Here is a 15,570-nt window from a genome sequence, read left to right on the forward strand (position 1 = left end):
AGAGAGAGAGAGAGAGAGAGAGAGAGAGAGAGAGAGAGAGAGAGAGAGAGAGCGCTATGGTAGCTTTTAACTCAGGGGTACAATATGTGTTGCTTAGAGAATCACAAGGAAGATTTCAGTTTTGATAAGAAGATGAAAAATAAGGAGTAATTATATTTAACTGACAATGCCTTGCTGCGTATTGCCTTATTCTTTAAGAACTAAATCAGAGTCTTTTGAATGGTAGCTCACTGCCTAGTAGAACTCTAGCAACACTACACCTTAGTTTTGTGGGTAGATGACTAGAGAATTCCCATACTTCTGAGAGAAAGAAGAGATCCCAGGTGGCAAAGCCAAGATGATGGAGTGAAATCAGGGACCCACCTTAGCACTCCCCCAAACCCCTTCAAATGCTTCTAAAAAGTGACTCTGAACAAATTCTACAGTGGCAGAACCCACAAAGAGACAATGGGGCAGATGTCCAGGCCAAGACAGCCTGAAAAGCCAACAGGAAAGGTCTGTTTCACCAGTCTGAGAGAGGCATGTCCAGTGTGCAGGGTGCAGAGTGGATCTGGCCTAAGCAAAGCTGGTGCAGGCATTGGGGGACTGAATCGCTGGCAGCAGCAGCAGTTTTCCAGTCCTCTCAGCCCACAGACACTAGAGACAACTTAGAAGGTCAGTGGGAAGGGTCTGTTGGAACTAGGTGAGAAAGAAGCATAGTCAAGCACAGGGCTGCAAGGCATGCCAATACAGCCCTGGCACCAGCAAAACAGGAACAGGCCTTGGGAGTGATGGAATCAGCAACAGTAGCTGTGGCAGCAGCAGCAGCAGCATCAGTGGCTGCTCCTGGAGCTATTCACCCACAGGCGGAATGTTTGAAAGCCACCTATATCAACTTCCAAGAGTCAAGATGGCAGAGTAAGCAGTAAGTTGCTCTTGCCCTTTCTTATTGGCCTTAACAAAAACAGAGAATATTGCCCCAGAAAAATCCTGAAATAGTCAAATCACCAGAAAGATGAGATACAACAATCTTTTCAGTTCACGAGGTTGGAAAAGTTCCTCTTACTATGGCTGATGGGGACCAGTACAGGAAGGTAGGGGTCCCATCAAGACAGTGGCAAGCCTCACCTCAGTAAACCAGTAACCAGTCCCCTAGCCCCCAGCACAAAATGATTGGGACAGTGCTCTCTGTGCCCCAGAGGAAGAGATCAAATTTAAAAACCAGAAAAAAAGTCAAACAGCATGAGCAAAAAGCAACATAGAAAAGCAGTGACCATAGAAAAGTATCTTGGTGACAGAGAAGATCAAAACACAAGTTCAGGAGATGACAACATTGTCAATATACCCACATCTGAAATCTCAGAGGGGAATATGAACTGGTCTCAAGCTCAAAAAGCCTTCTTGAGGGGTAGATAGGTGGTGAAGTGGATAGAGCACCAGGCCTGAAGTCAGGAGGACCTGAGTTCAAATCTGGCCTCAGATCAAACACTTGACACTTACTAGCTGTGTGACCCTAGGCAAGTCACTTAACCTCAGTTGTCTAAAAAAAAAAGCCTTCTTGGAAGAGCTCAAGAAGGATTTTAAAAGTCAAATTAAAGTCAAAATAGAAGAAAAAATGAACAATTCCTTTGACAAAATGAGGGGAAAAAAGTATACTGAAGAAAACAACTCCTTAAAAAGCAGAATTGGCCAAATAGAAAAGGAGGCACAAAAAACTCACTGAAGAGAAGAACTCTCTAAGAAGTAAAATGGGCCAAATGGAAAAGGAAATACAAAAGCTAACTGAAGAAAACAATTCATTAAAAATTAGAATTGGGTAATTGGCAGCTAATGACCCTATGAGACATCAAGAATCAATCAAACAAAATCAAAAGAATGAAAAAAAAGATGAAAATGTAAAATACCTCATTTGGAAAAGCAGCTGACCTGGAAAAATATACCCCAAAGAGATAATTTAAGAATTATTGGTTTACCTAAAAACTGTGATGAAAAAAAAAAAGCCTGGACAGCGTCTTTCAGGAGATCATCAAGGAAAACTGCCCTGAGGCCCTAGAACCAGAAAATACAATAGTCATTGAAAGAATCCATCAATCAACTCCTGAAAGAGATCCCAAATTGAAAACACCAAGGAATATTGTGGCCAAATTCAAGAATTTTCAGGTCAAGGAGAAAATCCTGCAAGCAGCCAGAAAGAAACTATTCAAGTATCATGGAATCATAGTCAGGATTACACAGGACCTTGTAGCTTCTACATTAAAAGATCAGAGGCCTTGGAATATGGTAGTCTGCAAGGCAAAGGAGATTGGATTACAACCAAGGATCAACTACCCAGCAAATTTAAGCATAATCTTTCAGGGGAGGAGAAGGACATTCAATGAAAGAGGGGTATTTCAGATTTTCCTGATGAAAAGACAAGAGATCAATGGAAAATGTGATTTTCAAATACAACACTCAAGAGAGACATAAAAAGATAGACAGAAAGGGAGGGGGAAGCATGTTATTCAATAAGGCAAACTGTTTACTTCCCTGCAGCTAAAGATGATATTTAAAACTCTTGAGAACTCTATCTTTATTATGACATTTAGAAGGGATATATATAGACGGGGGTGGTTTTAAGTTGAGTTTGATGTGATGATGAAAAACCTGAAGAAGTAGTGAAAAGGCATCATAATAGGAGAAGAGGAAAGGAGGAGGCAGAAAAGGGAAAATTACATCACATGAAGAGGTACAAAGACACATTACCATAGAGGGAAAGAAAGGAGGGAGATAAGCATTGTTTGAATTTTACTCTCATAAGATTTGGTTCAAGGATGGAATAACACTCAGGTATAGAAATCTAACTTGTCATATAGGCAGTAGGGGGTAGGGAAGGGGAAATTAAAAGGGAGGGGGGATAGAAGGGATGGAAGAAATGTAAAGGAAAAGAGAAAGAAAAGGGAGGGGACTGATAGAATGGAGGGCACTTTGAGGGAGGCAGTCATGAAGAGCAAAACCCTCATGAGGAGAGAAAGGGAAAAAAGGAGAAAGGAAAGCATGAATGGCACAGAGGGGAATAGGTTAGAGAGAAAAACACAGATAGTAATCATAACTGTGAATGTGAATGGGATGAACTCTCCCATAAAATGGAAATGGATAGAAGAATGGATTAAAAAACATAATCCTATAATATGTTGTTTGCAAAAAACACATTTGAAACAGAGGGATACACACAGGGTAAAGGTAAAAGGCTGGAATAGAATATATTATGCTTTAGCGGCATTAAAAAAAAAGCAGGGATAGCAATCCCAATATCAATCAAAGCAAAAGCAAAAATAGATCTAATTCAAAGAGATAGGTAAGGAAACTACGCCATGCTACAGGGCACTTTAGACAATGGAATAATATCATAACTAAACATATGAACCAAGAGATACGGCATCCAAATTTTTGGAGAAGATCAGGAATTACAGGAAGAAATAGACAGCAAAACTATGCCAGTTGAGGGAAACTCAACTTCCCCCTTTCTGAAATAGGTAAATCTAAGCAAAAAAAATCAAACAAACAAACAAGAAAGAAGTTAAGGAGGTAAGTAAAATTTTAGAAATTTTACATGTGGTAGACCTCTGGAGAAAATTGAATGAGGATAGAAAGGAATATCCTTTTTTTTTCTCAGTGATACATGACATCAACACCAAAATTGATGATATACTAGAGCATAAAAACCTCACAATCCAATGCAGAAAGGCAGAAATATTAAATGCTTCCTTTTCAGATCATGAGGCAGTGAAAATTGTATGTAATAAAAGGTCATGGAAAGATAGACTAAAAATTAATTAAAAATTAAATAATCTAGTCCTAAAGAATGAGTGGGTCAAAAAACATATCATAGAAACAATCAATAACTTCATCTAAGAGAACAATAATAATGAGACAATATACAAAAACTTATGGAATATAGTGAAAGTGGTTCTTAGGGGAAGTTTTATATCTCTAAATGATTTCATGAATAAAATAAAGAAAGAGGAGACAAATGAATTGTTCATGCAACTAAAAAAGATAGAAAAAGAACAAATTAAAAATCCCAAATACCAAATTAGAAATACTGAAAACCAAAGGAGAGATTAATAAAATTGAAATTAAAAAAATTATTGCACTAATAAGTAAAACTAAGAGCTGGTTTTATGAAAAAATCAATTAAATATATAAACCTTTGGTTAATTTAACTTTAAAAAAAGAAAGAACACCAAATTATCAGTATCAAAAACAAAAAAGGGTGAATTCACCAGCAATGGAAAGAATTAAAACAATTATTAGGAGCTTTTTTGCTCAACTGTATGCCAATAGGTTTGCCCATCTTAGAGAAATGGATGGATATTTAAAAAAATATATAAATTGCCCAGATTAACAGAAGAGGAAGTAAAATACTTAAATAACCCCATCTCAGAAAAAAGAAATTGAACAAGCTTTGTTGAACTCCCTAGGAAGAAATTTCCAGGGCCAGACAGATTTATAAGCAAATTCTATCAAACATTTAAAGAACAATTAATTCCAATACTATACAGACTATTTAAGAAAAGAGGTAAAGAAGGAGTCCTACCAAATTGTTTTTATGTTACAAATATGGTGCTGATGCCTAAATTGGGAAGAGCCAAAACAAATAAAGAAAATTATAGACCAATTTCCATAATGAATATACATGCCAAACTTTTTTTTAAATACAGAAATTTTTCATGAGGATAATACACTATGACAAGGGAGGATTTATACCCAGAATGCAGGACTGATTCAATATAAGGAAAAAAAAAGTATCAACATAATTGATCATATCAACAACAAAACTAACAGAAACCACATGATCAACTCAATAGATGCAGAAAAAGCATTTGAAAAAATATAACACATTCCCATTAAATACACTAGAGAACAAAGGAACAAATGGAGTCTTCCTTATAATAAGTAGTATCTATCTAAAACCTTTAGCAAGCATCATATGTAATGGGGATATGCTATAAGCATTTCCAATAAGATCAGGGGTGAAACAAGGATGTCCATTATCACCACTGTTATTCAATATGGTACTGGAAATGTTAACTTTAGCAATAAGAGGAGAATAAGAAATTAAAGGTATTAGAATTGGCAAAGAAGCAACAAAGCTATCACTTTTTGCAGATGATATGATGATATACTTAGAGAATCCTAGAGAATAAAGTAAAAAAATTACTTGAAATAACAAACAACTTTAGCAAAGTTGCAGGATATAAAATAAACCCACATAAATCATTGGCATTTCTGTATATCACTAACAATGCCTAACAGCAAAAGATAGAAAGAGAAATTCCATTTAAAGTTACTGTAGATGCTATAAAATATTTAGGATTCTACCTGCATAAACAGTCACAGGAACTATATGAAGACAATTAGAAAACACTTTTCATGTAAATAAAGTCAGATCTAAATAATTGGAAAAACATCAGTTGCTGGTAGGGTAGGCTGAACTAATATAATAAAAATGACAGTTCTACATAAATTAATTTACTTATTCAGTGCCATACTAATCAAACTACCAAAAATTATTTTATAGAGCTAGAAAAAATAATGAGATTCATCTAGAAGAAGAAAAGATCCAGAATATCAAGGGACTTAATGAAAAGAAATGCAAGGGAAGATAACCTAGCCATATCAGATCTTAAATTGTATTATAAAGTAGCAATCATCAAAACTACTTGGTACTGGTTAAGAAATAGAGTGGCGGATCAGTGGAATAGGTTAGGTATGCAATAGACAGTAGTCAATGACTATAGTAATCTATTGTTTGATAAACCCAAAGATCCCAGCTTCTGCAATAAGATCTCACTATTTGACAAAAACTGTTTGGAAAACTGGAAAAGAGTATGGTAGAAACCAGGCATATGCCAACATCTTACACCATGCACCAAGATAAAGTGAAAATGGGTTCATGATTTAGATATAAGTGTTGATACTACAAGCAATCTTGGAGAGGAAAGAGTAATTTACCTGTCAGATTTATGGAGAACAAAAATATTTATGACCAAACAAGAGATAGAGAACATTATGAAATGCAAAATGGATAATTTTAATTATATTAAATTGAAAAGTCTTTGCACAAAGAAGACCAATGCAAGCAAGATCAGGAGGGCAGAGAAAACTGAGACAGAATTTTATAACCAGTATCTCTGATAAAGGCCTCATTTCTGAAATATTTAGAGAACCAAGTCAAATGTAAAAGAATATAAGCCATTCTGTAATTGATAAATGGTCAAAGGATATGAACAGGCAGATTTCAGAAGAAAAAATTAAAGCTCACTATAATCATATGAAAAAAGTGCTGTAAAGTACTATTGATTAGAGAAATGTAAATCAAAGCAATTTTGAATTACCATATCACACCTATCTGTTTGGCTAACATGACAAAACAGGAAAATGATAAATATTGGAGAAGATGGAGAAGAAAATTGGGACACTAATACATTGTTGGTGGAGTTGTGAATTTATCCTATCATTTTGGAGAGCAATTTGGAACTATGCCCAAAGGACTATAAAAATGTGCATACCCTTTTACCTTGCAATAGGACTTCTAGAGCTACATCTTAAAGAGATCATAAAAATGGGCAAAGGATCCACACCTACAAAAATATTTATAGTAACTCTTTCTGTGGTGGCAAAGAATTGGAAATTGAGGGGATGTCCATCAATTGGGGAGTGACTGAACAAGTTGTGGTATTTGAATGTAATGGAATGCTATTGTGCTATAAGAAATAATGAGCAGGCAGACTTCAGAAAAACCTGGAAAGACTTGTATAGACTGATGCTGAGTGACGTGAACAGAACTTGGAGAATGATGTACACAGTACAGCCACATTGTGTGATCACTGACTTTGATAGACTTAGCTTTTTTCAGCAATTCAAGGATCTAAGACATATCCAAAAGACTCATGATGGAAAATGCTATCTAAATCCAGAGAAAGAACTATGGAGTCTGAATGCAGATCAAAGCATACTATTTGCTCTTTTTTTCTTCTGTTCTGCTTTGTTTCCTCTTTGTTGTGATTCCTCCTATTGGTTCCAATTCTTTAAAACATGACTAATGTGAAAATATGATTAATAGGAATGTATATACAGAGCCTATATCAGATTGCATGGTATCTTGGGGAGGTAGGGAAGGGGAGAAAATTTAAAACTCAAAAGATTATGGAAGTCATTGTTGAAAACTAAAAATAAATTAAGTAATTATTTTTGAAAAGAACTAAAGCAGTTTCTTCTACTAGGATACAGTAAGAAATTGATAATTGTCAAGGCCCCTTAGCCTCTTATGTTGAGAGAAGGCATGTATTTCATCATTAAAAACAAAATAAAACCAGCCTTTCTCAGGAGCCATCAAAATAACCCAGCACCCAAAACAGCAAACATCCATGCAAAACAGAGGGGTATTATCCATGAGAACTTATAAAAGAACTTACAGGCCTGAGCATATTCATTTAACAAATCTTGGAGTGCAAGGACAATTTTGTAATATTTAACAGAGAAGACACTATGTGTTTCTGCTATATGCACACAGTACAAGGTAGCTTCCATGCTTAGAGAGAAGGTGAAAGGGTTGGAAGGATATATCTACTTTTCAGATTATCAGGGAGAATGAAGTGTTTCTTGAAATAATAAAAGTGTTTCAAGGGGGGAAAAAAGCAGGGGGAAGTAAGTTGAAGAAGGACTCATCCTCCACAATACAATTCTAATCTAACTTTCAAATCTGATTTGGGGCAATCCTTTCTTCAACCTATATGGAGTTATATGAACTACTTCCTCTTCCAACTCCATCATCTGTCTCTACATTTATACAAGCCATCTCCCTGGAATACACCTCCTCTTCATGCATATCACTATCAATCATTATCATCCATTAGGACTGCTAATGTTCTTCCTCTCAGATTACCTTGTAGTTATTTTCTTCATATTTATTCAGTGTTTACTTTTATATATCCTATGGTCTCCTGCATTGGAATATGACCTCTTTTAGAGTAGAGTTTGTTGCATCTATTGTATTTATATCCGCATTGCCTAGCAGAGTGTCTGACATATCTGTGGGTGCAGCACAATTCTTAGTAATTGATTAATGGACTGATCAGGAGCATTTCCTTCATGACTTGATCCCTCTAATGGTTACTGATTTTTGCTTCCTTGAACTGTATTCAATTTACTTTCATGTGTAACATCTGCACCCTTTCATAGATTATAAATTCCTTTAGATCAGGGATTACATAATTTTTGTCATTGTAGCTCTAACAACCTATGTACAATAGGGGCTTAATAAATGCTGGTTTAGTTAAATTGAATAGAAAATCAGATCATACAGTAGGTGAGAGCCATTATCTCAGTGATTATGCCTTGGTTTAAGATTATTTTATGGTGAGCCCAAAGAAGTCAACCACAGTCCTTTCTGAAAGGGGGGGGAGTTTTAAGAAAATCTACACAATATAGATTTATAACATTGAATTTGTATGTCATACTTCAGTTTACTTTTTTCTAAAACTCTCAAAAACAGACCTACTTTCAGTTTCCTTTGTTTTCCTGAAGACTTCACATTTCACTCTCTCTTGTCTTTATTATTTTCTAATGTCCCAAATTCTAGACTAATCTTGACTTTATAATTCCCCTTTCTGTGTCATCTCTATGCCCTCTAATAGGTTCCCTTTTCCACATGGAGGGGGGGTTGGGAGTGGGAGCAGTTGGTATTCCCAAAAGCAGTACTAGCTTTTGCTTGACCAGAGCTTTCATCATCTCTTCACTCCTACTGTTCTCCATCTATGGTCTCTGATGCAGCATGAACTACATAAGGTTAAGATCTTACAATAAGGTTAAGACCTTAGACTGACAGACAGATACTTATTGACACTTAGACTCTCTACAATGCTAGTACAAAGCAAGAAAAATCTAAAGCCAAGCTTCCTAGGTATCCCTAGCTTCTTTCCTTCTCCTCATTTCAGCTGGTACCTCATTTTTTTTTCCTTAACTTCATTCAATCTCTTTTTTTTCTTCACATAAGCATAGGTGCCAATTCAACATAGTATATACCAGTGTCTCTCCCCATATTTGGCTCTTTTAAATACTCAGGTAGAGATACTTCTACAGAACAAATCAAGGTAATTCTCCATGTGTAGCACAATGTGCCAAAATCCTTATTTTGCTACTAAGCCCCACAGCACCTTCATTCTTTCCACTGCATTGCTATTTTGTTTCCCTATTTTCTGTATGTATAATTAACCATGTTTTTGAATTAATAGCTTATGTCTAAGCACTTATTATATCTATTATATTTAACTATGAATGCCCCACCTTCTGACTATGCCCATCTATCTATTCTATATCTTAATATTATTTGAAATACATTACCTGGGGGTGTAAACATTAAACTTTGGTGGGACACATTCAAACCGATAATAAAGCAAATGTAGTTTCTGTGACTCCTGATTTCCTTTCCCTAGGTGAAATATTGCTAGCAGCAGGATACCCTATGGAAATCTAGTTATTTTCATTTTCTAGATCATGGGCTATAGACATGGTAATTGTTTTATTCCTTCAGCCAGTGCATAAAGCCTAAGTGTTTGGGTGTGAGTGGCCACAGTTTGAACTTCTATCCCTTTTTTTCATCTTAAAAGACAAAAAATAAATAAATAAAAACCTCTTATCTGAAAAAAATCACCAAAGGTACATACAAATTACTTTGAAAATAACTTCATAATGAAGTGTGTTTATCAGTTTGGGGATTTGGCAGACATTTATCTTTAAATAATTTTATTTAAAAATTTAATGTAAAATTTTATTTTATAAAAAAAAAATTATACATAAATGAGGTGACTCATTATCCAGTTGAATACATTTTTATATTACTCCAGTAGAAAAGAAACAAGGCATTACCATCAAAATGATATCTCTACCTTTCATTAACATGTATTAAACAAAAACACACCTCCTTAGTTCTATGTACAATGGGAGACAAAAAGGAAATCTAACACACAGTTCTTGCCCACTAAGAGCCTTCAGTCCAGTTAGTGAGATTACTTATTAAAATATTATAAAATATATTAACACATAAGTAATTCAAAGCAGCAGATGAGATGTTAAGGGAAAGTCTCATGGAAGCAATAAGATTTCACTTAAGTCGAAAAGACCAATAGAAGTTGGATAGAGACAGGGAGTCATCTGAATTAGGATGTTTATAAGAAGAAAAAAGAGCAAGATGGTTTTGGAGAATGATGAAAATGAGGATAATTTGAAAGGAATCTTGGGAAAATACACAGACCAATGTGACATTGGCTTTTTACAAAGATATAATGCAATTTAATAATTAAAATATTACAAATGACTTGTGAGAGACTAATTCTAGGGGGTGGCGGAAGCCGAAATATAAAGGCTTAAGGAAAAAAAAATGGGAAGTGAGGAAACAAAGGTGTAAGATTGAAACAATTTATTCAAAATGTTGAGTAGTAAAGCCTCCTCTATGATAAAGATCAAGAAAAAGCTCTTTTAAGGACTGCCTTATCTTGGCTATGTCTGTAGACAGATGGTAAGGAGGCAGCAGCAAAGGAGAGAAGGTAGATACATGTGAAAGAATGAATTTCTTATATTGAAATCCTTCTCTGATTTCAAAGCCAAGTTTAAGGTCTACCTCTTCCATGCAGAGAAGCTAAAATAATACTAAATCAACAAATAATTTGATACTTCAATGAGAAGGATACACATGGATGGACAGTAAATATATCTGGAAAATATGATTCAGACTGAAGAGTTTATATTTTTCTCCTAAATGCCATAGTGTGTCAATAACATATCTTGAGTAAAGGAATAACAAAATCTAATCTATGGTTTAGGAAGATTATTTTATAAGCTGTGTAGTATGTAGACCTAAGATGGGATAAATCTAGAACTGAGGAGACCAATTAGGAGGCTATTGCAATAGTCCAAGAAAATAATGATGAAGTAGCGACAGTGTGAGTGAAGAGTACAGAATAGGAGAGAAAGGGATATCTTATAGAGGTAGAATTAAAAGGACTTGCTTTTGGCAAATTAGGGAGAGAAAAGCTTTGAGGTTAGGTCTGAGGTTGTGTGAAAGAATGAAACCAAAAACTGAACTAAAAAAGTATAGAGAAAGTTAGGGCATGGGAGAAAGAAGATGAATTCTATTCAAAAAGACTTTGGTTAAAACATGCCAGAGAGCAAAGAGGGCATCAGAATTGAGGAGAAGAGAAGAGAGGCAGGAATGTGAATAGAGGATAAGGAATTAAGGAGAAGGGAGTGTATAAAGAAAGCCAATGATGCCAAAACTTCAGAGAGTTATGAAAGGGACAGAAAACAAAAGCATTTTATTTATTTTGGATCAGTGGAATTTTGTTATTTTTTTAATGCATTTAGTTCTACTTTGTCAAGTGCTTAAGGTTTTATGTAGTTTACCCATTTTGATGGTTATTAAGCTAATTTTTTCTACCTCTTTATGTGTTTCTATTTCTATATTGTAATTACAGATCTGGACCTGTAATTTTGACAATGTAAAGAAATTCTTCATTGGCAACCTCTCTGAAATTTATCATCTTAGAGGGTGCTCTGGAACTGAAGGTCACACTGTAAGTAACCCAGGTACTCCTGCCTGCCATGTTGATTTTCTGTCCATCATGCCATGTAATGTGTCCCTTAAAAATAAACAAAACCACTAAGTGGATAAAGTGAAGGTTAAATATTCTTAAAGAAGAAAAAAAATCAATAAAAAGTCACCTGAGAAGAACACATGTTAACTAAGATTAAGTATCAAAAATAAAAAGACTTTCTCTTAAAATGAATTGCTGTACCATATCAAATATTATACTTAAAGGTGAATTTCTACTAGATTATAGTAGATATCAGAAAAGCTCATGAGACAACACCTAATATTTCACTTTAATCAGCCTTATCCCTAAGATCTCAGGTTTTCTAAACATTCATGAAAATTAGAAGAAAAAAAAACCTTGTTATTATTTAAGTACTTTTGTAAAAAAACTGATAATAGATATTCCACATATATTATTAAGATACTCACTGTGTTATTTTATTTCCAATTGAATGGTTATAATAATGTCTTAGCTTAAATGAAAAGATCTGAATGACTATTTAGTAAACTGGAAAAAAAAAGGTAGCCAATTAAACTAGAAATTCTGGTATAAATTTGCAATTAATTCAACCACACCCAGAAACTTAATATAGTAGGGTAAAAACCTTCCTCACCAGAGGCATAGATATATGGCTAAAAAATCTTAAGAGATGCTAACATTAATAAGCCATCTGGTACCTACAAATTCAGCAAGAATTTTGATGAGGAGTGATATATCTTTTAAGGAATAAACTGTTCCCAGAAGGAGAATTTAAAGTATATTCAGATTTTCTTTATAGATGCATACTTCCTGCTACTCATCCAACTTAGAATTGTGCTGAACACCTCCTCCCCCTCAAAAAAATCAAAACACGAAGTCACCAGTTCTCATATGTTGGAGAGCTGATGGTTGGAGACCACTTAGAGATATTGCAACAAGTGCCTTCAAATGTAAACTTTACAACAGCGCAAGCCAAAACAAGTACAGAAAATTGGGACTACAAACATTTGTAAGGTATCATTCCAATAACAATACTGCTTTGCTAAGTAAAATGTTAGAAGTTTCTTACATCCTAAAAAGGTGAGAAAGGTAGTATCATGTTTATCAGTAGTTAGAAATGCTTATCTCAAAAGAAATGGTTTGATATTTTTTCAAGTGTTTGAAAGATAATTGCAATCAATAATTAATGTACTATCAAGGAAACATAATCTAGATAGATGGAATACTAGGCTTGAAGCCAGAGAGACATAAGTTCACATCCCTCCTGTTATTCTGGCCAAATCAATTAACCTATATGCAAATCAACCAATCAATCAAGAGGCTCCAAACAAGTGCTTACTGTGTTGCTATATACTATGCTAGGTGCTGGGGATATAAATATGTGAGAGAGAGAGAGAGAGAGAGAGAGAGAGAGAGAGAGAGAGAGAGAGATCTCCTACTAGAGTTAATTTTTTATTGGGGAGAAGGAAGTAGACACATAAACATATACAGAATGAATGCATTATTCAGGAACAGGAATAGTATTCAATGAAGTAGGAAAGATAGCCTGTGACCAAGTTGTGATGAGCTTTCAAAGTGAAACAGAAGAGTTTATATTTAACCTATAGACAATATTAAGCCATTGTCACTGATTGAGCAAGGGATGGGTGGGTGACATGGGCACACCTGTGTTTAACATAATAACCATGTGAGCGGAAAGAAGTCATTGGATATAATAGATTTTGTGGAGGAAGGAACAGTAATATTTGATGCTTATGTGGAGTAGGGAGAGTTAAGAGTTGAGCATTACTAGTGTCAAATACTTGGAGGGGGGATGGAAGAACAATGATGCCTTCAATAGAAATAGGTAAATTTAGAAGATGAGTTATTTTGGGAGGAATGATAATGATTTCTACTTTTTACATGTTGAATTTGATTTGTTTCCAGAATACCTAGTTTGACATGTTTGTTAGGGATTTCACAGCATGGGATTGAAACACAGGGTAGATAATGAGACTAGAATGTACTCAGTCCCCATTTGTGCCTGTTAGAATCCCTAGCTTACTTCAATGCTAAGCTAACACGGCACCTCTTACATTAGTCATTTTCTGATGGCCCTAATTGTTAGTATCCTGTCACAATTACTTCACATTATGTATAAAAATATATTATGCAATAATTATGTTATGTTTTGTGTACAAATATATATATATACATGCATGTATATAACATGTATGTTTGTTGACATTGTTGTTGTTTCCTCTGAGGAGATTGGAAGCTGTTTGAGGAATCATATTGTTTTATTTTTGTCTTGTATCCCCACGCCCTAGCACAGCTCCTTGAATATAGTAGAGGCTTAAGAAGTCCTTACTGAATGAACAAAATACAGCTCTGGTGATGAACTCTAGGAGATCCAAGAAAAAGTTAAGCTAAATATGAAGACATTCATTCCTCAACTGGTTGGAAAAATGATTAATTTGGAGCTCTAGCAACTCTGAAACATTACCCAATAAGTCAAAGAGGAACTGTAGCTTATGGTGATAGGAAGAGCATTTATACCAATAAAATAATGAATCTTTGAAGTGCTGAAGTAATACTCTGTCACTAATTGTATTATCTAAATTTGAAAACACAACTCTAAGGAGGGAAGAATTCCAGGAATGTGTGATGATGATGGTATAAGACAAGGCCAAGACATTGTTCAGTGAAAATCCATATAGATATTTTTTATTACAATTATATTATTTTGTTCTTAATGTCTAGATGAATAAGACAAGAACATTGGACAGGGAGTCAGGAGACTGGGTTACTTTTTCTCTTTTGAAATTAGGTAGGCAATTATCATCATTGATTTTACTTTTATTGTGCTTTGAGGTACACAAAATACCTTGCTTAAGACCAACAGCTGAAGTGGAACAGTATTCCCAATTTATCAATTAAGAATCTGAGGATCAAAGAATTTGAATGCTTCTGTAAAGTTACCAGTTAGGATGAGGATGTGCCAGGCCATCTGGCTCTGAATCTAATGAAACCAAGTCAATAATATGATGTTCAGTTTCCTTCTGTTTTTCTTCTCCAGAATTCAGATTTCTTATCATTAATATGAAGGCATTGAACTAGATTGTCTTTAAGGTTTTGTTAAGTTCTAACCTTTTCTTATTTCTAAGAACCTATTTTCAATTTATTTGACAACACAGGCCTCATTAGGCATATATGTTATGCTAATACTATGTTGTAATAAAGAATTCCCAGTAATTTGTGAAGTATCTACAGTCACAACCTTCTGAACCAGGGTCAAAATACAATATATTGTTGGCTTAGTCCTAACAGAAGACAAGGAGGGAACCTGAACAATTATACCAACCCCATTATTTCTGGAATTCTCCTCTCTGTATGTATCATCTTTTCCTCCCTTCTTACTGAACTTTGGAATAAAATCTTAGATCCAATATTACTGAATGATCAGGAATGACCCTTTCTTTCTATGAATCCCAAGAAAAGTGAAAAACAGCAACCAACCATAAAATTGTTAGATTCTTAAGCAAGTGACCTTTCTTCCTCATTCCCAAGGCTCCTGTGAATTTATGGAGGGTACCTGTTCATGGATCCAATGAAGGCCCAAATGGAAGCTCCACATTTCTCAGCTCTCTATTTTCCTTTGACTCATAGTTCTAATTCTTTCATTTCCCATCCACCTTTCAATGGCATTACTTTCCATTACAACACATTTGCCTAGTTTTTTGTGCATTATCACAGCAGGTTTCAATAGTACAGTTCTGAGAGAGAAAATAAATTCTCATAGGAAGGACACAACTAGCAATGGAAAATGTCTATTCAATATTGTAAGAATTAAATACCTAACTTCCTAACTCAAATAAATCACATTATTCATGTTATTTTTGATCATTTTGGCATTAATAGCATTTAAACTTAGTGGAGTATAGATAAATAAAAATTGAATTTTATTCTATTTCACAACATGATCAGTTACAGTAAAAGG

Source organism: Vombatus ursinus, unplaced genomic scaffold (assembly GCF_900497805.2).
Source record: "Vombatus ursinus unplaced genomic scaffold, bare-nosed wombat genome assembly UNPS02014821.1, whole genome shotgun sequence".
In the NCBI taxonomy this organism is placed as follows: Eukaryota; Metazoa; Chordata; class Mammalia; order Diprotodontia; family Vombatidae; genus Vombatus; species Vombatus ursinus.